General features: G+C 44.2%; 1 protein-coding gene across 5 annotated transcripts in view; it reads right to left on the bottom strand.

Moving 5' to 3' along the window:
• Positions 1 to 13,436, bottom strand: part of Bclaf3 (BCLAF1 and THRAP3 family member 3) — a 59,858-nt gene extending 46,422 nt beyond the window's left edge. For 2 of the 5 annotated variants that reach the window (XM_070040772.1, XM_070040773.1), the window contains exon 1: positions 13,226 to 13,436. The gene's annotated coding sequence lies outside the window, so the exon portion shown is untranslated. Of the gene's footprint in view, positions 1 to 2,109; positions 2,162 to 13,225 lie in introns of those variants that run through there. The other 3 variants (XM_070040771.1, XM_070040769.1, XM_070040770.1) reach the window with 2 other exon arrangements.
• Positions 13,437 to 25,687: the final 12,251 nt, after the last annotated feature.

Raw genomic sequence — 25,687 nt, 5'->3', positions numbered from 1 at the left:
ACATCAACATTTCATGTAACCACAATCTAATATCACAGAATACTCTTTTCTAAATTGCTAGGTGATTTATTCAATCATACAAATCCTAAGTATAATACCCAATTGGTGACTAATTATTCACCAGATAAATACATTGAAAACTTGATTAAGAAGTATTGAACATTTAGTTTGCTTCTGATTTTTTTGCACTGCTGAGCAGGAATCCAGGGCCTCACGCATGCTATGAAAATGTTATACCACTGAGCTACATCCCCAATCTTGCTTCCAATCTTCTGCTAAAGCAAATAACATCTCTGGGAACCAAAGGCTCATGTCTGCAATTCTATGAGGCTATCACTCTATATATATGTTCCTTTAACAGCTACATTCTTCAAAAGGCTGCCTGTGTGCTACAGTCATTAACTTCAGTTTTTCTCCTCTCATTCTTGCTAGACCCTTTGGTAATACAGCTTTTCATCATCACCCCTGCTACTACACCAAACTGTTCAAGCAAAGATACTAATAAAATACAGATCCAATACTCAATTCCTCTTTCTTCTTGACTTATCAAGGTGGGCACTAGTGGCTCATGCCTGTAATCGTCCTAGCTGTTTAGGAGGCTTAATCAAAAGGAAGTCAGCCTGGGCAGAAATGTTTATGAGGCCCTATCTCAAAAATAAACAGCAAGAAAACAGGCCCAAAAGCATGGCACAAGTGGTAATGTGCTAGCCTAGCAAGCACAGGCCCTAAGTTCGAACTTCAGTATTGGGGGTGAAAAAAGAGCCAGACAGGGTGACATATCTCATGTAATTCCAGCTACTTAGAAGGCAAAGGGAGAAAGATCATCAGTTTGCAGCCAGCCTAGACAAAGTCAGTGAGGCCCTATTTTAGAAATAAAATAAAATCAAAAGAGCTTGGGCTGGGAAGGTGGCTCAGTGGTAGAGTGCTTGCCTTGCATGCATGAGGCCCTGGGTTCGATTCCTCAGCACCACATAAGCAGAAAAAGCCAGAAGTGGTGCTGTGGCTCAAGTGGTAGAGAGCACTCGCCTTGAGCTAAAGAGCTGAGGGACAGCGCCCAGGCCAAGAGTTCAAGCTCCACGACTGACCATCAAATAGTGCATCAAGTAGTACAGCAATTGCCTAGCATGTACAAGGTCCTGGGTTCAATCTCCAGTATTGGGGGTGGAGTGAGGAAAAAGAAGGAAGAGGTGGAAAATAGGAGAGAGGAAGAAAGGGAGGAGAGAGAAAAACACAGGGTCAGAGAAAAAGCAGTAGAAAGAGAAAAAAGTAAATAAAGAATATTTGTATGATTATAGTTCCTAGAAAAGAACAATCAAACAATGAAACTAGTCAGGCACCAGTAGCTCATGCCTGTCATCCTAGCTACTCAGGACGCTGAGACCTAAGGATCACAGTTCAAAGCCAATCCTGGCAGGAAACTCCGTGAGTCTCTTATCTCCAATTAAACACCAGAAAAACAGAAGTGGCACTGTGGCTCAAGTGACAGAGTGCTTGCCTTGCTCTTAAGAGCTGAGGGACAGCGCCCAGGCCCAGAGTTAAAGCCCTATGACGACCAAACAAAAAAACCAACAATGAAACTAAACTCATGGGGCTGGGAAGTTGGCTCAGTGGTAGAGTGCTTGCCTTGCATGCCTGAGGCCCTGGGTTTGATTCCTCAGCACCACATAAGCAAAAAGAAAAAAGCCAGAAGTGGCGCTGTGGCTCAAGTGGTAGAGCACTACCCTTGAGCTGAAAAGCTGAGGGACAGCGCTCAGGCCCAGAGTTCAGGCCCCACGACCGGACCCCAAAAAAATAAAATAAAGAAACTAAACTCATATTTAAAGCTATAATTCAAGAAAATCAAGAACTATAAATGTGGATGTCACTCATTGGTAGAGTGTTTGCACAGAATATGCAATGTCCTGAATTCAATTCTCACATCAAAAAAAAACTTTCAGAAATGAAATAACTGAATCTACACATCTATACCAGTTACCGCCCCCCCAAAAAAACTTACATCAATCTCATCTCTAATACAACCTAGCAAAAAGTACTTAAATTCAAAGGTAAGGATAAAATTATCAAGACTTTCAGGCAAAAGAATAACTTATAAATCCAAAAGAATTGCACCTGGGCTGGAAGGTAGTTCAATGGTTGAGTGCTTGCCATGTATCTCTAGCACTGCAAAAGAAAAACAATTAGACCAGCATCAGGGTTTTCAAAGCCTAAATATAAAACAAGGTGAAAAATAAAGCAACATCTTTAAAAGCCTCAATGAAAGGGAGTGTGAATTAAGGATTTTATATCTGCCAACATATCCCTTAAATATCACAGCAACAGAGAAAACAGTTTTAGACAAACAAGAATGTAGGGAATTCAGAACTCATTAGCCCTTCCTGAGAAATCTACTAACGCATGACCTTCATCTAATCAATGTCAGCAAAATGACTGACATTCAGCACTTTTTTGTCAGTGTAGGGCCTGGGCACTGTCCCTGAGCCTCTTTGTGCTCAAAGCTAGTGCTTTACCACTTGAGCTACAGCACCAATTCCAGTTTTTGAGTGGTTAATTGGAGATAAGAGTCTCACAGGGACTTCTCTGTCCAGGCCGCTTCGAACTGCCATCCTCAGATCTCTGCCTTCTGGGTAGCTAGGATTATAGGTATGAGCCACTGGCACCTAGCTGACAGTGAGCATTTGAAAATATGTAGAGGCTGTTGGTATAGTTCAGAGGCAGAGTGTATGTTTAGGATGCAAAAGGCCTTGGATTCAGTTTCCAGCATCCCCTTGCCCTCACACACAAGACAAAAGCACAAATGCATGCATATGTGTGTGCACACACATGCGCACACACAATTTTTCTAAAGAAAAATAAGGATGAGGGTGAAGGATTAATGTAAAGTAGAAAAATTATAACCAAATGAGGTGGCACATGTCTGTAATTCCAGAACATGGGAGGAAAATAATGAGCTCCAGGCCACCTTGATCTATGTATTGAGACTCTGTCTTAAAAAAGAAAAAAAGGAATGCAAAAGAGAGTGGAAAGGAGAAATCATAGAAGCAGCTTCATTGTTATAGACAGTTACTAGATTTAAAGGGTATTAGGCGCATTAGTACACCAGATATTAAGAGGTTAACTCAATTTACAGTCTTGAGACAACCAGATATTCATAAGCAAAAGAATAAAAAGAATCAGGAAGTGGTGCTATGGCTCAAGTGGTGGAACACTGGCCTTGAGCTGAAGAGCTCGGGGACAGTGCCCAGGCCCAGAGTTCAAGCCCCACAACTGACAAAAAAAAAAAGAATAAAAACAATCACATAACTGTAAGGTCCACTCCTGGATGGCGAACAGACTCCACCCTCCTCTCAGCGAAGTCTCCACCCAGTACCTGCATTACCTAGACAACTGGCACACCTGGAAGAGGTCACATCTGCATCTGCTGAGGTCACATCTGAATTTTATGTGGCCACACCTTTCTCCACCCATACCCTACATAAGGCTTAGCCCAGGCCCAGACGCTCTCTTTCCCAGGCTTTTCCCAGCCGCGTGGTGGGCCAACATGGCCTAGTGCCAGCCAAAACGATGAATAAACCTACTCCTTACCTGAATACCACGTGTGTGGTGTGGTTCTTACTAGGCTACCTCTTTTTAAAAACCTCTTTGCCCGGGGGGGGGGGGGGGGGGGGGGGAGGATGGGAAGGGATGGGAAGGGGAAACAAAGGAGGAGGCTACAATGCTTGATAAGAAATGCACTCATTATCTTTCCCATGTAATTGTAACTCCTCTGTACAGTATTTTCACAGTAAATAAATAAATAAATAAACCTCTTTGCCAGCTGCGTGGAGTGCCAACCTGGCCTGGTCCCAACAGGTCTACTGAATAAACCTACCCCTTACCTGAATGCCATGTGTGTAGTGCTGTTCTTACTCGGCTACCTCTTTTTATAAACCTAACAATAACTTGCCTCTTTATCTCATATATAAAAATTAACTTAAGAAGCCGGGCGCTGGTGGCTCACGCCTGTAATCCTAGCTACTCAGGAGGCTGAGATCTGAGGATTGCGGTTCAAAGCCAGCCCGGGCAGGAGAGACCATGAGACTCCTATCTCCAATAAACCACCAGAAAACCGGAAGTGGCACTGTAGCTCAAGTGGTAGAACACTTGCCTTGAGCTGAAGAGCTGAGGAACAGCGCCCAGGCCCAGAGTTCAAGCCCCACGACTGACCAAAAAAAAAATTAACTTAAGAGCACTTGCCTAACATGCACAACAATCCCCAGCACTGCAAAAGAAAAAAAATGGGTTATGAATTAATTCAAGCTGGGCGCCAGTGGCTCACACCTATAATCCTAGCTACTTGGGAGGCTGAGATAGGAGAATCATAGTTCAAAGCCAGATCAGGCAGAAAAGTCCCCATAAAACTCTTAACTCCAATTAATCACTTCAAAACTGAAGTGGCACTGTGGCTCCAAGTGGTAGAGCTCTAGCCTTGAGCAAAAGAACTCAGGGACCGCGCCCAGGCCCTCCCGAGTTCAAGCCTCACAACTGACAAAAAAAAGAACTAATTTAAAATATGTCGAAGACCTAAGTGAAAGAGATAAATGTACAAAACTTAGCAGGAAACAAACTAATATGTATGACCTTTGAATAAGGCAATGTTTTCTAAGATATGGAACCAGTAACATAAGAAAAAAGGGGGGAAAAAAGGTAAATTACACATCATCAAAACTTAAGAACCTAATGGAACGATAAAAGGTGAACTAATGCAGCAATGGTCTTCACTAGACACTATGTTGAAAATGAACTATCCAACTTGTGGGTAAGGACAGGAGGGAAAAACTGGAAGAGAACAAGGGAAGGGGTGACACGGTCCAAAAAGAAATGTACTCATTACTTGACTCATGTAACCGTAACCCCTCTGTACATCACCTTTATAATAACAATAAAAAATTTAAAAACTTAGGACCAAGTCGGGTTCTGGTGGCTCTCATCTGTAATCCTTACTACTGGGGAAGCTGAGATCTCAGGAAGCCGAGATCTGAGAACTATAGTTCAAAGCCAGCCTAGGTAGGAAAGTTATTATCTACCAAAAAAAACTGGGTGGTAAAAGCTCAGGGACAGCAACCAGGCCCTGAGTTCAAGACCCAGGATTGCCTGGCCCCAGTGGCTCACACCTGTAATCCTAGCTACTCAGGAGGCTGAGATCTGAGGATCATGGTTCAAAGCCAGCCCAGGCAGGAAAGTCCGTGAGACTCTTATCTCCAATTAACCAGAAAACTGGAAGTGGTGCTGGGGCTCAAGTGGTAGAGCACTGGCCTTGAGCTGAAGAGCTCAGGGACAGAGCCCAGGCCCAGAGTTCAAGCCACACAACCAACAAAAACAAAAACAAAAAAGACCCAGGACTGGGGCTAGGAAAGTGGCTCAGTGGTAGAATGCTTGCCTTGCATGTATGAGGCTCTGGGTTCGATTCCTTAGCACCACATAAGCAAAAAGAAAAAAGCGGGAAGTGGCACTGTGGCTCAAGTGGTAGAGCGCTAGCCTTGAGCTGAAGAGCTGAGGGACAGCACCCAGGCCCAGAGTTTAAGCTCCACGATCGGACCTCCCCCCCAAAAAAAATACCCAGGACTGACACACAAAAAATGAGCAAATGATAGTTAATCAGGTTGCTGAGATCTAATGACTATTGTTCAAAAACAGCCTAAGCAGGAAAGTCTATGAAACTCATCTAGAATTAATCATCAAAAAGCCAGAAGTGGAGCTCTGGCTCAAGCAGTAGAGTGCCAGCCTTGAGTGAAAAGTCTAAGAGATAAAGTGTATACGGAGTTCAAGCCTCACTACCAGCAGCGTGCGTGCAGACAAGCAAATATCCATGCATATGCATATATACACACACACACACACACACACACACACACACACACACACACACACACACACACACACACACACACACACACACACACACACACACACACACACACACACACACACACACACACACACACACACACTAGACAGGCGCTAGTAGCTCATGCCTATAATCCCAGCTCTTCAGGAGGCTAAGATCTGAGGGTTGTGGTTCAAAGCCAGCCCAGGCAAGAAAGTCCATGAGATTCTTATCTCTAATAAACTACCAAAAAAATCCAGAAGTGGCGCAGTAGCTCAAGTGGTAGAGCACTAGACTTCAGAAAAAAAAAAAAACAACCCTCAGGAACAGAGCGCAGGCCCTGAATTCAAGCCCTAGGACCAGCACAAATATTTGTAACATAAATGGCTAATAAGCAAATAACATCACTAGTCATTAGGCTAATGTAAATCTAAACCATAATGAATGTCACTTTTCACCAATAAAGATAGTTATAGCTGGCGCCGGTGGCTCACACCTGTAATCCTAGCTACTCAGGAGGCTGAGATCTGAGGATTGAGGTTCAAAGCCAGCCGGGGCAGGAAAGTCCGTGAGACTCTTATCTCCAATAAACCACTCGAAAACCCGAAGTGGCACTGTGGCTCAATCGGTAGAGCACTTGCCTTGAGCTGAAGAGCGCAGGGATAGTGCCCAAGCCCAGAGTTCAAGCCCCATGACCAACCAAAAAAAAAAAAAGATAGTTATAATCAAAAAGATATATAATAACAAGTATTTTGAGGATACAGACATAATGGATCACTCATACATTGCTGGTGAAATGTAAAATGGCACAGCTACTTGAGAAAACAGTTTGGCAGTTACTCAGAAAGTTAAAATATATAGCTACCATATGGTCCAACTATTTCAATCCAGGTATGTAACCAAAAGAAAAAAAAGACAAATGTCCACATAAAATTCTATATTATCACAGGACCAAACTCATAACAGCCAAAAGATAGAAACAACCCAAACAACACCAAAGCAATAAATGAAAGAACAAAACCGTAGATTATATCTATAATGAAATATGACCAAAAGAAGAACAAAGTATAGATGGGCGCCAGTGGCTCACGCCTGTAATCCTAGCTACTCAGGAGGCTGAGATCTGAGGATAGAGGTTCAAAACCAGCCCGGGCAGAAAAGTCTGTGAGACTCTTATCTCCAATAAACCCACTAGAAAACCGGAAGTGGTGCTGTGGCTCAAGTGGTAGAGCGCTCGCCTTGAGCTAAAGAGCACAAGGACAGCGCCCAAGCCCAGAGTTCAAGCCCCACGACCGACCAAAAAAAAAAAAAAAAAAGAACAACAACAACAAAGTGAAGCTGGGCCCCAGTGGCTCATGCCTGTAATCCTAGCTACTCAAGAGGTTGAGATCTGAAGATCACTGTTTGAAGCCAGCCCAGGTAAGAAAGTCTGTGAGACTCTTAATTCCAATAAACCACCAGAAAGCCAAAAGTGGCGCTGTGGGGGCTGGGAAGGTGGCTCAGTGGTAGCGCGCTTGCCTTGCATGCCTGAGGCCCTGGGTTCGATTCCTCAGCACCACATAAGCAAAAAGAAAAAAGCCGGCAGTGGTGCTGTGGCTCAAGTGGTAGACCCACTAGCCTTGAGCTGAAGAGCTGAGGGACAGCGCCCAGGCCCAAAGTTCAGGCCCCACGACCAGATCCAAAAAACAAAAAAAAAACAAAAAAAACAAAAAAAAAACAAAAGTGGCGCTGTGGCTCAAGTGGTAGAGTGCTAGCCTTGAGTTGAAGAGCTGAGGGACAGCACCCTGGCCGAGTTCAGGCCCCACAACCAACAAAAAAAATTTTAAAAAGAAAAGAAAATGATTAAACAAAATTTATCAGCAAAGGACTGGGAAGGTGTCTCAGTGGTAGAGTGCTTGCCTTGCATGCATGAGTCCCTGGGTTTGATTCCTCAGCACCACATAAACAGAAAAGGCTAGAAGTGGCACTGTGGCTCAGTGGTAAAGCACTATCCTTGAGCTAAAGAGCTGAAGGACAGTGCCTAGGCCCATAGTTCAAGCCCCACGACCAACAACGACAACAACAAAAAAAGCCAAAACAAAGCACTTGTAAGAAAGACAGAGAGAGGTAGAATTAGAGGCAGGTACTACAAGTAATAACCACCATAGTTAACTTTTCTTTGCAGTCACCTGAAGGGATTCAGGATGCTCTCTCTCTCTCTCTCTCTCTCTCTCTCTCTCTCTCTCTCTCTCTCGTTCTCTCTCTCTCTCTCTCTCTCTCTCTCTCCCCAAAATCTGCAAATTTTCTTATGTAAAAATAGAGTAAGAGAATAAGGAAAATAATTTAAAATGAGATAATTTAGAATTCTGTCATTAAAAAGTAAACCATTAAATACTACTATATACTATATATTACTATACTATACTATATATTACTACTATACTATATATACTATATATTACTATACTATATATTACTGCTATATTCTTTTTTTTTGTAGGTTTTGCTCTTCAGCAAGGCTAGTGCCCTACCACTTGAGCCGCAGCACCACTTCCAGCTTTTTTCTGCTTATATGATACTGAGGAATCAAACCCAGGGCCTCATGCATGCAAGGCAAGCGCTCTACCACTGAGCCACCTTCCCAGCCCTCTTTATTTTTATTTTTTTTTGGGGGGGTCTGGTTGTGGGCCTGAACTTTGGGCCTGGGCGCTGTCCCTCAGCTCTTCAGCTCAAGGCTAGCGCTTTACCACTTGAGCCACAGCGCCACTTCCGGCTTTTTTCTTTTTGCTTATGTGGTGCTGAGGAATCGAACCCAGGGCCTCATGCATGCAAGGCAAGTGCTCTACCACTGAGCCACCTTCCCAGCCCCCCTCTTTCTTTTTTATCTGTATAATTTTTTCTTGATGAAAAATGGAAGAAAGTAAAAATGTATAAAACAATAAAGGAAAATTAAAATCATCTACCAAATAAATTTTAAAATCCTGATGAAAGTTATATATTGCTAAAAAGTAAACTCTCCAAATTTACCTTGTTAAATTATAAAGCTATAACAGACCAATTTCCACTGGCAAAAAAAATTTATATAAGGAACAATCTCATAAAAAGCATCAGGCCCAGATGGTTTCAGGGTACCTGAGCAAACCTCCAAATATCAGATGGCCTCTATGCACTATAAGTTATTCCAGACACAGTTTAGCATAAAAAGGATCAAGCCTGCAAACATATCCACCTTAGAATGAAGAGAAACTAGCAAAGAGAGACCGAGAGGAACTTTGTGTGAAAACATAGGATGTCAGAAAATAGAGTTGTTTCAAGAAAAGGAGACATCCAAGGCAAATGCTGCCTAGAGTAAGTAGAAAGTCGAGAGACTGAGAAGGCTATTAATAACTACTTTAAACAGTCAGGCAGAGAAAGTAAGGAGAAAATCTGGGTGGCAGCAGAGTAGTAAGGGGATCTAGGGAGGTTCTGAAATGGGATCAACTTGGGTAGATTTATTCTTGATAAGAAGAGACTATTTGCCTGGCATTAGGGAGCTAAGGTAGAATAACAGTGAGAGAGACAAGTCTGTCCAATTAGTGCAGTTTTCTTTATTCCTTAATATTAACTCCAATATTCTATATTTACATATTATCTCCTGTTTTGGGACCAACTGAATTTTCATCAGCGTCATATTCTACATTATTTTAGCAAATATTACTAAGTGCCAGTGTCTGGAGGGACCAGGAAGAGCCCTAGCCTCTTTCCCAGAGAAGCCAAGTCTCTGGTGATAAGAATGGTCATAAACCATTCTTGGCTTGCTAAGTGCTATACAAATGCTATCTTATTTAATCCTCACAAGTACTTGTGAAAGCTGGGACTACCTCTATAACTTGATTGAAGAAACCAACTCAAAGAAAGGTTAACTATCTGCTCCATGTGTCATATGTGAAGACAGAATCCATGCTCTAGGACTCCAATACTAACACTTCTCTACCTTACAACTACCTGCAGAAAATGATCCTGGGGGGCCTGGGAAGTTTGCTCAGTGGTAGAGTGCTTGACTTGCATGCATGAGGCCCTAGGTTGGATTCCTCAGCACCACATAAGCAGAAAAAGCTAAAGTGGTGCTGTGGCTCAAGTGGTAGAGCACTAGCCTTGAGCTGAAGAGCTGAGCGACAGCGCCCAAGCCCAGAGTTCAGGCTCCTCGACCAAAAACAAAAAAAGAAACAGTAAAAGAAAATGATCCTGGGGAGACTACCTGGTCACTTACTTAGATGCCCTGTCAGCACACTCAACAGTAGTTGACATACCAAATCCCATCTAAAATTGCCATCTAAATTTGGAAATCAGCTTTTATGCACTCCAGCTGCTTGGACAATCTCTAGCCTCTAGCACATAAATACTATTGTTTACTTTATCATGAGACCAAGGGCTGTGTTTTAGCTTTATATCTGCCCCCTTTGCTTTATACAGCGTGTGTGCCTTGAAATATTTTCTTTTAACCTTCACGCAGATTCATTCATTCTCCTAGTTTCAGAACTCTTGCTTTTCTTTTTCTGTACGGTTCTGAACGTTGAGCACAAGGCCCTGAACACTAAGTACATGCTGTAACACACAGCTACTCCCCCCAGACCCACTTGACACTATTTTGAATAGAATCTAGGGCAGCAGTATGAAACTTCAAACTTAAGGAGTGAAAGTGGGTGGGGAAAGGACTTTAGAACCTTTTGTCTTTTTTTGGTGCAGATACTGGGGCTTGAACTCAGGGCCTCAAAAGTCTCACGTGGCTATTTCACTCAAGGCTGGCACTCTCACTTGAGCCACACCTCCACTCTTGGCTTTTTGTCAGTTTCACAGACTTTCTGTGCCTGAGCTGACTTTAAACTGTGATCCTTAGATCTTAGCCTCCTGCATACCTAGGATTACATGCCTGAGCCACAAACATGTGGAATCCTTTTATTAAAAAAATTTTTTTTGACAGTCCTGGGGCTTAAACTCAGGGCCTGGGCACTGTCCCTGAGCTTCTTTTGCTCAAGGCTAACAGTTTACCATTTGAGCTATGGCTCCACTTCTGGCTTTTTCTGTGTAGTTGGTACTGAGGAATCCAACCCAACGATTCCTGCATGCAAGGAGAGCACTCTACCACTAAGCCACATTCCCAGCCCCTGGATTCCGGTTTTTTTTTTGTTTAGTTTTGTTTTTTTGAGACAGGATCTCAGTAAGTTGCCAAACTGGCCTTGAATTTGCAATCCTCCTACCTCAGAATCCCAAGTGCTGAGATACAAAACAACTTTTGAACATAGATATTTACTTGAAAAACAACGATCCTTAAATCTATGCTCTAAGTACAAGAGAACATTTGACTCTTACAATCACCCAACATAAGGGAAAACAGCTAAAAAGAACTTTAAAGATTTCTGAGGGACACTGTGAAACTAGGAGGAGCTCAAAGGAAACTTTTAGTAGTAAAATATAATAATAATAATAATAATAATAATAATAATAATAATAATAATAATAAAGCATTACTGGGTATGGGGCATAGTTCAGAGGTAGAATGATTGGGTAGCATGCTCCAGGCTCTGGGTTTGATTCCTCCATAACATTCTCAAAAAAAAAAAAAAAGAGAGGAAGTAAAGAGAGAAGGTGGTATGGAAAAAGGGAAGAAAAAAATAAAAATAAAATAAAACTTTACCATGCAATTACTATTAAAATACCGTTAAAAAATAAAGTATGGGCTGGGAAGGTGGCTCAGTGCTAGAGTGCTTGCCTTGCATGCATGAGGCCCTGGGTTCGATTCCTCAGCACCACATAAGTAGAAAAATCCGGAAGTGGTGCTGTGGCACAAGTGGTAGAGTGCTAGCCTTGAGATAAAGAACTGAGGGACAGCACCCAGGCCCAGAGTTCAGCCCCTACAATCCACAAAAAAAGCACTATAGCCCAGCAGTGACATGCACCTGTAGCCCCAGTACTTTTGAGAGCTGGAGTAGGAGGATTATTGTAATAGAGGAGTTTAGACCAACCCGGGCAACAAAAGAGACCTTCATGTCACAAAATAAATAAAATCCACAGCCAAGCCTTTTCAAGTTCCAGTCTTTCCATTTGGACTTGTTTCCAAAAAGGGGAAGGGGGCTGGATGTGAGAATCAGGTGGTAGAGTGATTAGCAATGAGTAAAAGCATCAAGCACCGCGTTGGAGTCCTAGTCTTAGACCAAAATACACCTGAATCTCAGAGGAAAAGGAAAGGAAAGGAAAAAACAAACAAAAAGTGAAGCTAGGTGCTGGCAGTTCTTACCTGTAGTCCTAGCTACTCAGGAGGCTCATCTCTGAGGATTGTGGTTCAAAGCCAGCCAGGGCAGGAAAGTATCTGAGACTCTCACCTCCAATTAACCACTAAAAAGCTAAAAGTGGCACTGTGGCTCAAATGCTAGAGTTCTAGCTTTGAGCAACAGAGCTCAGGGACAGTGCTCAAGGGCCTGAGTTCAAGCCCCAGTACTTACACAAACAAAACAAATTTGTGTTTTAAATGCTGCAAAGGTTATTTCACCAGAAACTTAGGAGACTCTGATTTTTCTACCTGTAGTTTGTGATTTGTTCCAGAAAGGAAAACCGATCGCTTAGGAAGGAGTTGGAAAAGCACCTCAGAAGAAAACTAAAGGGGAGAAGTTTTGCTCCCATTTCTTTCCTTCCCGACCTACTGACAAGACAGCCGTGACAGTGGCCCCGTTCCCTAAATACGTCACACAGAAACACACGAGCCGCGCCAATTTCCAGTACCCGTTTGTGCAAAGCCAAGTTTTACTCTGGCATGTACGATGAAAAGCAGCTTTCACTACTCATTGGAGACAAGATCAGGGGGGAAAGGCCTCGGCGCGGCAGGAGCTTCTCAGCAGGACAAAGCGGGAGGGGGGGGGGGACCCGCGACTCAGGTCTCTCGGGCGACGCGTGCACCGCCCCCGTGAGAACAAGGGCGCCTTCTCCCAGTCCGTCCTGGTGACAGTCGCTCCGATCCAAAGGGACCGCAGTCTGTCCGACCACAGGGAAAGATCAGTGGGAGCGGTAGCAGGTGCCTAGGCTCCAGCAGGGGACGATCGCACGGCCGAAGGGACACTGAGGAGCCAGAACTGGGCCGCCGCTGCCGCTGCCGCCGCTGCCGCCGCCACCGCCGCCGCTACCGCCGCCGCTACCGCTACCGCTACCGCCGCCGCCGCCGACAAGGCAATGCTTTGGCTCAGGGGTTGGGGAGGGGGGTAGAGAAGACCCGGACCCCGAAAAGCCGAGCCACACAGCCGTACCGTCCCCTCCGTCGCACCCGCCACCCCGGAGAACCGCCTCTCCCGGACAACAGACACACCCTCCTCGGCTCGGGTCTCCGCGCCCCGCCCGCTCGCCACGGCCTCTCACCCAGCCGGGAAATCCCCGCCACCGCCACCGCCGCCGCCGCCGTTGCTGTTGCTGCCGCCGCCGCCGCCGCCGCCTCAGCCGCCGCCGCCTCAGCCGTTGGCCACTCAGGCCTCGCCCCTCATGCAGCCGCCGCCTCTCACAGCAGCGGAACTACTGCTGCCACTGCTTCTCGGAGAGACCCGGAACCACTTCCTTCCGGAACGGCTTAGGCTCAACCCCCAACCTGGCCCTGCCCACTATCTCTGGCTCCCAGGCAAGCCCGCTCTCTCAAGGACCCCTTAAATCTCCGTGATGATGCCCCGCCCAAACGACTCCAACCAGCGCGCCTGCGCCCTCTGCCGACCATTCCCACGTTGGCCGTTCGGCCCAGTGCGCCTGCGCCCTCGGCCACCACTTGCCTAGTTCAGCTAAAGCACTTGCGCCTGCGCCCTCTCCTGCTATGAGAAGACCTAAACGAACCTGATCGCTTGGGTTCCTGGAAGGCTGGGGGCCCGGTTTGGGGCCGGAATGTGGTCACCTGGGTCAAGAAGAGAGAGGTGGCAGCCGAGCACCTTGCAGCCCTTGGCTTAGTGTTTAAAGCCTTTCCAGAATCGGATCACTTGAATCTATTCCCAAATGGCCAATCCCCGCCTACTAATATCTGTAACTATTCACAAAAACTTTAAGCATTCCCCCACAGTTTCAAATGAAGCTTCTACCTGAAATAAACAAACCTCCTCTGCTGGACTGAAGAAGTAAGTTAAAAGAACCAATAAAGCCGGGCGCTGGTGGCTCACGCCTGTAATCCTAGCTACTCAGGAGGCTGAGATCTGAGGATCGCGGTTCAAAGCCAGCCCGGGCAGGAGAGACCGTGAGACTCCTATCTCCGATAAACCACCAGAAAACTGGAAGTGGCGCTGTAGCTCAAGTGGTAGAGCGCTTGCCTTGAACTGAAGAGTTAAATGATAGCTCCCAGGCCCAGAGTTCAAGCCCCACGACCGACAAAAAAAAAAAAAGAACCAATAAAAACCGGTGGCTTACATCTGTAATCTTATCCACTCAAGAGGCTGAAATCTGTGGATCGAGGTTCGAAGCCATCTCTGGCAGGAAAGTCAGCCAGACTTTTCAATTAACCTCCAGAAAACCGGAAATGTCTCTATGGCTTAAAATGGCAGAACCCTACCTTTAAGGGAAAGGGAGCTCAGGGGCATTGCCTGGTCCAACAGCAGCAGCAACAACAACAAAACCCTCAACTATCCCTCTCTTTCCTCCCTCACTCCATTTTTGGTGCAAGATACTCAGGACCATGCATGTGCTTGAGAAGGCACTTAGCACTCACCAGGCACTGGTGGTGGCTCATGTCTGTCGGCTCCAGAAGCTGAAATCTGAGGATCGTGGTTCAAAGCCAGCCCAGCAGAAAAGTCTGCGAGACTCTCCAATTAACCACCAGGAAGCCGGATGTGGCACTGTGGCTCCAAGTGGCAGAGCTCAAACCTTGAGCAAAAGGGAGCTCAGGAACAGCACCCAGACGCTGAGATCATGCCCCACAACCCATCAACTATCCCGCTTTCCTCTCCCTCGCCTACCTTGCTTCATTTTTGGTGCAAGAACCCGGGACCATGCATATGCTTAAGAAAGCACTCACACCTCACTAGGCACTGATGGCCCACACTTGTAAGCGAGGCTGTTCAGGAGGCTGAGATCAGAGGATCATGGTTCAGAGCCAGCCTGGAGAAGGAAAGTCTGTGAGACTTTCCGCAATAGAGAGAGGGAGAAAAGAAATAAAGACGGAAGGAACCAAAGAAGGAAAGTGTCAAAGAAGGAAGGCTCAGGGCTGGGAATGTGGCTTAGTGGTACAGTGCTTGCCTAGCATGCACAAAGGAAGCCCTGGGTTCGATTCCTCAGTACCACATAAGCAAAAAGAAAAAAGCCGGAAGTGGCGCTGTGGCTCAAGTGGTAGAGCGCATGCCTTGAGCTGAAGAGCTGAGGGACAGCGCCCAGGCCCAGAGTTCAGGCCCCACGACTAGACCCCCCCCCAAAAAAAAAAGTTTGAGGAAATTCAGGGTAACTTTTCAAACCTTTGTGATGGTTAGTCTTAATTAGTAAAGCACACTTCTGAGGAAATCTGTGAAGACATTTCCAGAAAGGATTGACATGTAGGACAGCAACGGAGGGGAAAAGACCCATCCTGGGTGTGACCAGCACCAGGGAGAGGTCGAGTAGAAGTGGGATGAAAGGAAGCTAGCCAACTCTCCAAGTGCCCTTTCTCTGTAGGAGCACATGCATGGCTACTGCATTGCCTGTGAGTAGCAGACACGAGCTTCTTCAGACTTTTAATGCAGATTCACACCAGAGCATTTTCAGGTAGCCACCAGGCCTTCCGCCTCCAACTGGACTACATCATCAATCCCATCCTTCTGAGGCTTCAGCTTCTCACATAAGCAGTCACTAGGTTCTCTGGTTCTCCAACATGTAGATAGCCATTATGTGACTAACCAGCCCCCAGTAGTTCAAAATAATCTAATAAATACCTTTTTTACATCTCTCTCTATATATATATATCTGTTATATATTATGCATATTATATATAAATATACATTCTATTGGCTTTGTTCTTCCAGAGAACCCTGACTTAAAGCAGAACAAATAAGCAAACTTTTTTTTTTCCAAAAAGATGACTCAGGCTTTGCTACAGACCTAGACAAAGTAGCCACTGTCATTGTCATTTGTAGAAGGGAGTCAGCTTCTAAGGTGAATAAAGCCAATGATCTTGATGGCATCCCACATGCCCTTCATAACATGCATTAATATGGGGAAAGGAAAATTAGAATAAATTAGGGCAGATAGCCTGAGAACACTGCTGGCTTCTGCATGGCTACAGTGTTTTTATATGCACAGCGTGGGTTTGGCCTTCAGTACTGACATCAGGGCTTAGAGTCCAAGCCAGAAAGAGATAGCAGACTTTTTTGTACTTGGGTGACTTTGGTTGTGTGGCCTCTTACTGTTAATGAAATTGGCGAGGTAATGCTTAGTTGGCACTATTTCCCCCTTTTCTTCTGGCTCATGGCCTAGGCATTTTTTGTGGCTGCTGTCTTTACTTTTTTTAAAAAAATGACTCACTGTTCACAGAAAGTACAAACAGAAATTATTTCTTGTGCTTGGAAGAAAATGGTTTGGAGAACACTTAGACAGCAGGTTCCTCTATTCTCATTCTAGTCACACCATTTTATCCCCACCACCCCCCTTTTGTTTTTTTTTACTATGGTGGAGGATAGATTTCAAAACAAAATTTGGAAGTTGCTACCAGCCTTCTGATTCAATAACTTATTCTGATAATTAACCAAAATTATTTGTAATGAGATTTTTTGGGGTGGTATTATAGCTTCAACTTAGGGCCTCATGCAAACACTCTACCACTGAGCCACCTTCCCAGCCCCTCCATGAGATTCTTATCTCCAATTAACCACCAAAAAGCCAGAAGTGGATCTGTGGCACAAACTAGCCTTGAGCAAAAATGCCAAGGGACAGTGCCCAGCCCCTAGTCTAAGCCCCAGTATTAATACAGAGAGAGAAAGAGAGAGAGAGAGAGATAGAGATAGAGAGAGAGAGAGAGAGAGAGAGAGAGAGAGAGAGAGAGAGAGAGAGAGCACTGCCAATGACCTAAGTGACTCACATTATTTTCCTGTTGGAAAGCTCTGGTCCAAGTAAGTCAGGGCTTGGCAAAGACAACTAGCTAAGTGCCAAATTCCATGTGCTCCTCTTTCCATAGCATAGTATTTCTAGTAAGAAGCAAAGCTTTTCCCATCCTGGGCACATAAATGGGGCATGAAATTAGTTGTTGCTGATGAAATGTTGGAAAGCAGTGTATCTTCTCCATACTCTTTCTCTATTATGCTGGAGGGATTTAGAAAAATGATAAAATTGGGAGGCGAAGGAAATGTAACCTGCAAGTCAGTGCAGGTAATGCACGTCCATCCTTGTATCTAATAAGAGAAAAATTAAGACATGACATGGAGCACAGTGAAAAGGATAAGAAAGTTTATTGGAAAAAAGAAAACACATCCCATAAACTGAAAGCAGCTCATTTGCTGGGAATGTGGCTTAGTGGTAGAGTGCTTGCTTAATATGCATGAAGCCCTGGGTTCGATTCCTCAGTACCACATACACAGAAAAAGCTGGAAGTGGCGCTGTGGCTCCAGTGGTAGAGTGCTAGCCTTGAGCAAAAGAAGCTCAGGGACAGAGCCCAGGCCCTGAGTTCAAGCCCCAGGATGGGGAAAAAAAAGCAGCTCACCAATAGGGTGAGAACTAAAAGGCTTTTTTAACCCAGTCACAAGTTTTTACTGAAGTATCAAGGGCTCAGAGCTTTAAGTTCCTCCCCAGGAGAAGCTCTTGAGCAGTGTTACTATCCCAGGAGTAGGGGTGAGGTTCACTGAATTGTATTTGATCTCTATCCAGACTGTGGTTTGCTGGTCTGGGTTGGGAAGTTAAAGATCTGTTGTTTTAGGAACTGCTCTATTTGTTTGTTTGTTGGTTGGTTGGTTGTGGGGTTTGAACTCTGGATCTGGGCATGGTCCCTCAGCTCTTCATCTCAAGGCTAGTGCTCTACCACTTGAGCCACAGCCTCACTTCCAGTTTTCTGGTGGTTTATTGGAGATAAGAGTTTCACGGACTTTCCTGCCTGGGCTGGCTTTGAACCGTGATCCTCAGATCTCGGTCTCCTGAGTAACTGGGATTACAGGCATGAGCCACCAGTGCCCAGGTAGGAACTGTTCTGTTGACCCAACTTAAACTGTAATGAAGCTTATCATTAATCCTTAGATGCTCAAAAAAATTATCTCATGACATTACATGACTTTGGGGAGCCTCTGGGCCTGTTGGAAAGGTTAATTTTTTTTCTCAGCATTCATAATCCCACCCACCATTTTCAGTTCTCTGCATTTCCCCGCTGCTCATGGCTGCTGCTTATTGGGAACTCTAAGATGGAAATAGCCTGGGCCCTGAATCCTCAGAGTGCTACAACCGTCAGAGGAAGGAAAATCTACTGTACGTCAGTCATTCTGCATCTAATGAAATTTGTTTTTGTTCTAGAAGCTAGCTAGCATGACCCCAACTAGTACAGTAATAATCTCACTCCTTTTGGCTAGTCAGTATCTTGGTGGTAGAAGTGAAACCTAGTTGTGGCTAATAAGAAGAGGCATTCCGGAAGCTTCTGCTAAAGTGTTTCCTCCCTGGTAACTGGAGTAGAAGCAGCATCACCCGCACTGACTTCTTGATACCTTTGCCTTTGCTGCTGTGAAGATTGGATGCTTGGAACCATAGAAACCTTCTCCAGAGTCAAGACACGCCAAAGAGATGCTGTCCCAGAGTCTTGCCATCATTCAGCTCTGAAGCTAGTTGTTATGTGTGATAAATCCCTTAATAACAAAACCTCTTTTTGCAGTGCATATTGGAACCAGCCAAACTGGCATATCTATTCTCAATTTCAATTAAGATTTACATTTAAAATTTTTTAATAAGTTAACATTTTAAAAAGATTATTTGCCAGACACTAGTGGTTCACGCCTGGAATCCTAGCTACTCAGGAGGCTGAGATCTGAGGATCATGGCTCAAAGTCAACTTGGGCAGGAAAATCTGTGTGACTCTTATCTCCAATAAACTAGCAAAAGAGCCAGAAGTAGAGCTGTGGCTCAAGTGGCAGAGTGCTAGCCTTGAACAAAAGAAGCTCAAGGAATAATAAAAAAAAGAAGAAGAAGCTCAAGGATAGCATCCAAACCCTGAGTTCAAGCCCCAGGACTGGCCAAAAAAAGATAATTCATTCAACAAAGATTCATCTTGTGTCTCAGGTGGCTCATGCCTGTAATCCTAGCTACTCAGGAGGCTGAAATCTGAGGATCATGGTTCAAAGCCAGCCGGGGCATGAAAGTCCATGAGACTCTTATCTCCAATAAACCACTAGAAAACCAGAAGTGGTGCTGTGGCTCAAGTGGTAGAGCACTCACCTTGAGCTGAAGAGCGCAGGGACAGCGCCCAAGCCCAGAGTTCAAGCCTCATGACTGACAAAAAAAGATTCATCTGTGTCTCCTCTGTCACAGGTGCTTACTGTACACTAGGTGCTGAGATTCCACCTCACATATAAAAAAAATTCTTGGAAACTTCATCTTCTGGTAGAATATGGGTCTCACAGAAAGAGTTGTGGAACAGAGATCACAATTTTTAAATTATTGCTTTTCTTTAGTAACAACTGAGTTCATCTACTCACAAATATTTACTAAGTAGCCACGTTGGTTAAAAAAAAAAATGAAGTCTCGCTATCCTGAAATGGTAATGGAGAAAGGCATTAATTAAAGAATTGAACAAATCAGTGTCTCATCACAAATACTTTGAAAGTAATAGCAGAACTGACCTTCCCACCCAATGCAATTGAATGCTTCCTTAAATTATTCATCTTCTGTTTTCTTCCCTGGTAAATTATAAGCTCCAAAAGAGTGGAGACAATATCTAATACTGTCCTCTGCTCCTTTCCTACCCTTAGCAAAACTCTGAGCATGGGGAAGGCATTCATTCACAGTGCTCGATAGATGAGCCAGTGTGGAATGGACTGCCTCCTGACTGAAGAAATCTCAAATCCATTGTCTGCTCCCAGATGAAAGATGTTCTATTGTGCAGGAGTGAGCAGAGCCATAGATGGATTAAACATCCTTTGCAGAAGGTTCTCGAGGAGTTGCAAAGTCAGCAAAAATTTCTGGTAAGGGGCTCTAGATGAGGAGATTGGGAAACTTGCTTGCATAGCTGGGAGCTGTGTTGACTAAGCCTCCAGGTTTCATATCCTTGATTTTCTTTTTGCCAGTCCTAGGGCTTGAACTCAGGGCCTGGGGACTGTCCCTGAGCTTCTTTTGCTCAAGGCTAGCACTCTACACTGGAACCACAGCACCACTTCCAGCTTTTTCTGTATATGTGGTGCTGGGGAATCAAACCCAGAGCTTTTGCATGCTAGGCAAGCACTCTACCACTGAGCCACATTCCCAGCCCTCATATCCTTGATTGTTTTTTAGGCAGGAGCTTTAAAGCTGGAGTAGACCTGGGCAAACTCGGGCTCGAAAACAATGTTGGCTTTGGACTTTGGAGTCTAGTTCTGTACTTCCTGGTGGTGTGTGACCTTAGATTAGCCCATTTCTGAATGGTGTTCTGAAGGTTAAGATATATATATCCCCCTTAGCACAGTGTCTATTGCTGGCTCAAAGAAGGTTCTTCAGTAAAGACTTGGACCAATCAGCATGCAGGAAATGTATACCAAGTACTTGGGGGAACATGAAGGAAGCAGGAAGGAGAATGTAAGCCTAGGGTGAGCCCACAGGGAGCTTGATGGTGAGGTAGTCTCTTCTGTGAAGTCCTTTAAGCCAGAAGCAATTCCACCAACAGGACCATTTCCTGCAGCATGTGGCAGGACAAACACCTCAGTCCTAAAAGGGACATCACAGCATCCACCATATTAGCAGTGAATGCAGGTAAGTTTTTCAGGCTCACACCTGTAATTCTAGCTAATCAGGAGGCTGAAATCTGAGGGTCAAGGTTGAAAGCCAGTCAGAACAGAAATGCAGAAGAGTCAAGAGATGGGGTGAGGGGCTTGAACTGCTGTCCCTAAGCTTTTTTGTGCTAGTAGTCTACCACTTGAGTCACAGTTCTACTTCTGACTTTTTGGTGGTTAACTGGAAATGAGTCTCACAAACTTTCCTGTTTGGACTGGCTTTGAATCATGATCCTCAGATCTTAGCCTCCTGAGTAGCTAGGAGTACAGGTGTGAGCCACCAACACCTGGCTTAATACTTAGGGCTTCCCCCCCTCCCCCCGAAGGTGGGGAATGCTGGGGATTGAACCCAGGGCCTTGAACATGCTAGACAACTGTTCTACCACTGAGTATGCCTCGAGCCCTCCAAGAGCCTCATCTCCATTTAACTACCAAAAAGCCAGAAGTGTCTCAAGTGGTAGAGACCTGGCCATTAGCAATGAAGCCAAGAAAGATCACAAGGCTCTCAGTTCAAGTCCCAGCACTGGTACGCATGTGTGCATGTGTGCGCACACACACACACCCCAAATCATGTTGAGGGCTTATCTTCCTCATTGTCAAAGTACAACCTCCCAAAAGCTAAAACAATTAAAAAATAGGAGTCTGAATATAATATTGATTATGCCTCAAAAAAAGTACTTAACTCAGAAAGGAACTGGGCCACCAGCACCTGGCAGAGACCAATTCTGCAGTATATTATGAGGACAAATCAATATAACCTTTGACATCAACTTTTTTCCAGGCCAAACATCATCTTCAATTTTCTGTGTACAAGTGAGTAACCCCAGACTCCAACCCGTCATCCAAGGCATAGCCTGAGACTCAGAGGAACCACAGGCTACCTTAAGACAATGCTGTACTGTAGCAGGACCTTGAAAGGGAGTGATTATCTCTTTTGCCTTGAATTCTGGATAATTCCTTACCATCAGTGAACATCTAATACTTCACATGAGCCATATGAAAATTTTCTAAGAACCCCTTAGAAGACCAGGTCTACCGAGAAAATAGAATTTATTCTTTCCTTTCAGAAGGCCTAGTAAGAGTCAGTGTGTCCTCAAACCTTTATGGGTTTGACTGTGGTAACATGAATCCATCAAGATTTGTGCACATTTACTGTTTCCCATGCACAACAAAGCCCTGTCCCAGTCAACAGTTCTGTGGAGATGACTTTCATGTTTTTTCAAAGATGAGTCTGAACATTCTGCAGGATGGAGTGTGAGGTTCAAAAGGCATGGAGAGTAGACAGAGACAGCTCAACACCAGCAGTTTTATTAGGGAGAAAAATCTGTGGAGGGGAGTATCTAGCCCTAGAGACTCACTCTGGCTTTCTAGTGGGTCGTGGGAATGCTGGAGTCATTTGGTGGGGGTTGATATGAAAGTAACTAATGGTGGGACATAGATAATGTGCAAAATGGGTTGAAGCCAGAGGTAGGGAGAAAGCCAGGCAAAGGTATCTTCTCAAGGGCCTTATCTGTTAAAATTGGCAGTAAATTCTGGTCTGGTGCCAGCCACTAGAGTTACAAGCAGTCAAGAAGAGAGGGTATGGTGGGGAGTGGTTGTAAACCAAGGCACTGGTCTGGGGTCTCAAGATAAGGACATCTGGTTATTCTGACCTAATATAGAGTGTCCCTTATCTGAAATTCTTGGACCAGAAGTCCAAGAATTTTTTTTTAATTTGGAGATATTTGCATTTAGCTGAGCTGTCTTGGGAATGAGACCAAAGCCTAAACATAAAACTCATTTGTTACATTTACACCTTATATACCTTATACCCAAAGGTAGTTTTATACAATATTTTAGTAACTTTTTGTATACCAAATCATCAGAAAACAAAGGTGCCGCTATCTTAGCCACAAATGGTATGTGGATAATCTGGTTATTTGACATCATTCCTGATTCTGAATCTATATGCAATTGACAAGCAACCACTTTTTATACTTATTTTCACAAAAGTACTTCACAGTAAAAAATTTCCCATACTTCTGGTTGCAGATGGTTCACACCTATAATTCTTGCTAGTCAGGAGGTTGAGATTTGGAGGATCACAGCTTGAGACCAACCCAGTCAGATGTTTTGTTGGTCTCCATTTTCAAAACTAACCAGCAAAAAAGGTGGCCTAGAAGCATGGCTCAAATGGTAGAGCACCAGTCTAACAAGTATGAGGCCTTGAGTTCAAACTCCAATATAACCATATATATCTATATCTATCTATCTATCTATATATATATATATATATATATGTTTGATGCACTGAAAAAGTAATGTGTTGAATATTTGTTCAAAAATGTGTTGAACAAAGCAGCACAATAGCATCACTGGAATACCTGTTATCAGCTATTTACCGACAATAACAATAAACACTATAATTTGTCTCATGAGGTTATAGATAGAAATCTTCTTGTGGTGTCATGTTAATGTTCAAAGAGTTTCAAATCTTGGAGCATTTTGGATTTTCAGATTAGGGATGTTCAACATATATTACAAAAGCAAGCTGAAAACACAAAAAAGAGCTGCTGGTTCTAATTTTTTTTAAAGAAGTTACTTTTATAAAGTTTTAATTGCTTAGGACTCTATTCTTTGCACTCCGTACTTCCTGAGGGATGGTGAGCTGAGGAAAGATTGCCTTAATTTTTGAAAGTCCAGAGAGGAGCTTTAGACATTTTCCCTAACATCAACAATTCCTCATTATCGGTTAGAAGGACTGAACTTTGGCATTGTCTTTCTTTTTACTTTTCCTTTTGGTGGTACAGCATATAGGGAAGGGAAGAACAAGTTCTCTATGTGTGATACCTGAAGCTTTTCAGCTCCCTTGGCCCTTTGCAAGTAGTGTTCAGTTTGTTGGCAGTAGAATGTCATTTTTTTTCTTTTTTTGCCAGTTGTGAGTCTTGAACACTGGGCCTGAGCACTCATTGTCTCTGAGCCCTTCAGCTCATGGCAAGTGCTCTACCACTTGAGCCACAGCACCACTTCCAGTTTTCTGGTGGTTAATTGGAGAGAAGAGTCTCATGGACTTTCCTGCCCAGGCTTTGAACTGTGATCCTCAGATCTCAGCCTCCTGAGTAGCTAGAATTACAGGTGTGAGCCACTGGTGCCTGGCTAGAATGTGATTTCTGTACATAGTTCTTGAGAATCCATGCCTTAGATCCTGATCTGAGTGATGGAAGAAAGCACTGAAACTCTCTCCTGTCCAAAGAACACAAGAGCAAGTAGATTTGCCTTGTAAGTCACCCCACAGCCAATTCCATGGTCCCTGTTAAAAGCATCTCCCCAAAAGGTCAGGATTTTCAATGTATTTTAAATCAGTTTCACCTAATCTGTCTCTTATCAGTGTAGGAGGCCTATGCTGGGCACCTGGTTAGTGAGCTTACTCAGCATCTGATCTCATTTATGTAGCAAGTGTAAACACAAACGAGCCCAAATGAAGTTATATACCAACCACCCTAATTTGAAGCATTGGAAAAAAACTGGAGGCAACTGCTTCAGTATTTCCAACTTCCATGTTCTTGTTTCTGGGTTCAATGAGACTGTGAAGTCATGGTTGATAAAGCCAAGCTCTGCTGCCTGACTGACAAACCCTTGAGAGAAAGAAAACCATCCAAATGAAAATGTTCTAGAATGAGTGGCAATGGTGGCACAGCCTTGTGAATATTTTTAAAAACCATTGAATTGCATACTTTGAAGAGGGAGAATTTCATGGTATATAAATTATACCTCAAGGGCTGGGAAGGTGGCTCAGTGGTAGAGTGCTTGCCTTGCATGCCTGAGGCCCTGGGTTCGATTCCTCAGCACCACATAAACAAAAAGAAAAAAGCCAGATGTGGCGCTGTGGCTCAAGTGGTAGAGCACTAGCCTTGAGCTGAAGAGCTGAGGGACAGCGCCCAGGCCCAGAGTTCAGGCACCACAACTGGACCCAAAAATAAATAAATAAATAAATAAATTATACCTCAAGTATTTTTGAAAGTATCACTGAGGGGAGCAGACTTTTTTTTTTTCATTTTATTAAGCATGCTAAAGACTAGGATTCCCTGTTGGCAGGTCCTCGCGTTGTCCCTATAAACAATGATGCCGTTCCTGGTGGTAGAACAACCTGTCCACCACCATTGGAGGCACCAAGGCTGAGGCCCTGCAGTCAGAGCCAGCTAGGCCAACTTCTAACTCAGTGTCCTCGAGGGCATTAACCTTCTTCTATCTACCTCACGGCATACAGAAGCCTTGGAAATATCTTACACAACTTCATGTCATGTCTGGCTTCCCTGAAAATAAGGGCCAACATTCTTATTTTAATCTTGTTGAAATTCCAAAATGTTATGTGAAATGGGTGACACCAAGATTATCTGGTTAACTGTCTTGGCTTATCTACAAATCTTTTGCCTCAATGTGTGTACAGAAGCAAAGAAAAAGAAAGGCACAACAACTTAGCTGTTACTCAAAGCTTCAAAGTGCGTCATATTCAAGGGACAGGCCATCACTTAAGCTTAGCTCCAAAGCTGGCTCCATTTTACAAAAGCAGAGGGATTTTGAATTCATTTGACAGGGAAAGGGACACCCATGCAGGAATTGGGGGAGTGTTCCCACAATTCCACAAGCTTTGGAAAACCTGGTTTTGTTTCAGCACAGTTCTTCACCGAGCTAGCTACAGGAAACAAACAGAGACAAAACACTAGCAGGCCACCAGACTCTTCAATGAAAATGTATTTCACACTGAACAGAATGTACACATCATGCATTTGAAATGAGGCATCACCACAGTCACAATGACACTATGAGGTGTAACAGATCACAACAAAACAGACATCTAGCCAAAGAAAGCCGCAACAAAGATGGCCAGGCATTTTCACAAATCAGACCATGCTATCATTTTCGGTGTGCTTGTCAGAAAAGGGATTCCCCAGTATTCATCAAGATCAATTACACTGCA

This window comes from Dipodomys merriami, unplaced genomic scaffold (genome assembly GCF_024711535.1).
Source record: "Dipodomys merriami isolate MVZ:Mamm:240054 unplaced genomic scaffold, mDipMer1.0.p SCAF_3, whole genome shotgun sequence".
Classification (NCBI taxonomy): domain Eukaryota; kingdom Metazoa; phylum Chordata; class Mammalia; order Rodentia; family Heteromyidae; genus Dipodomys; species Dipodomys merriami.
Note: the sequence above shows the minus strand (reverse complement) of the source record. Positions and strands in the feature narration are given on the sequence as shown.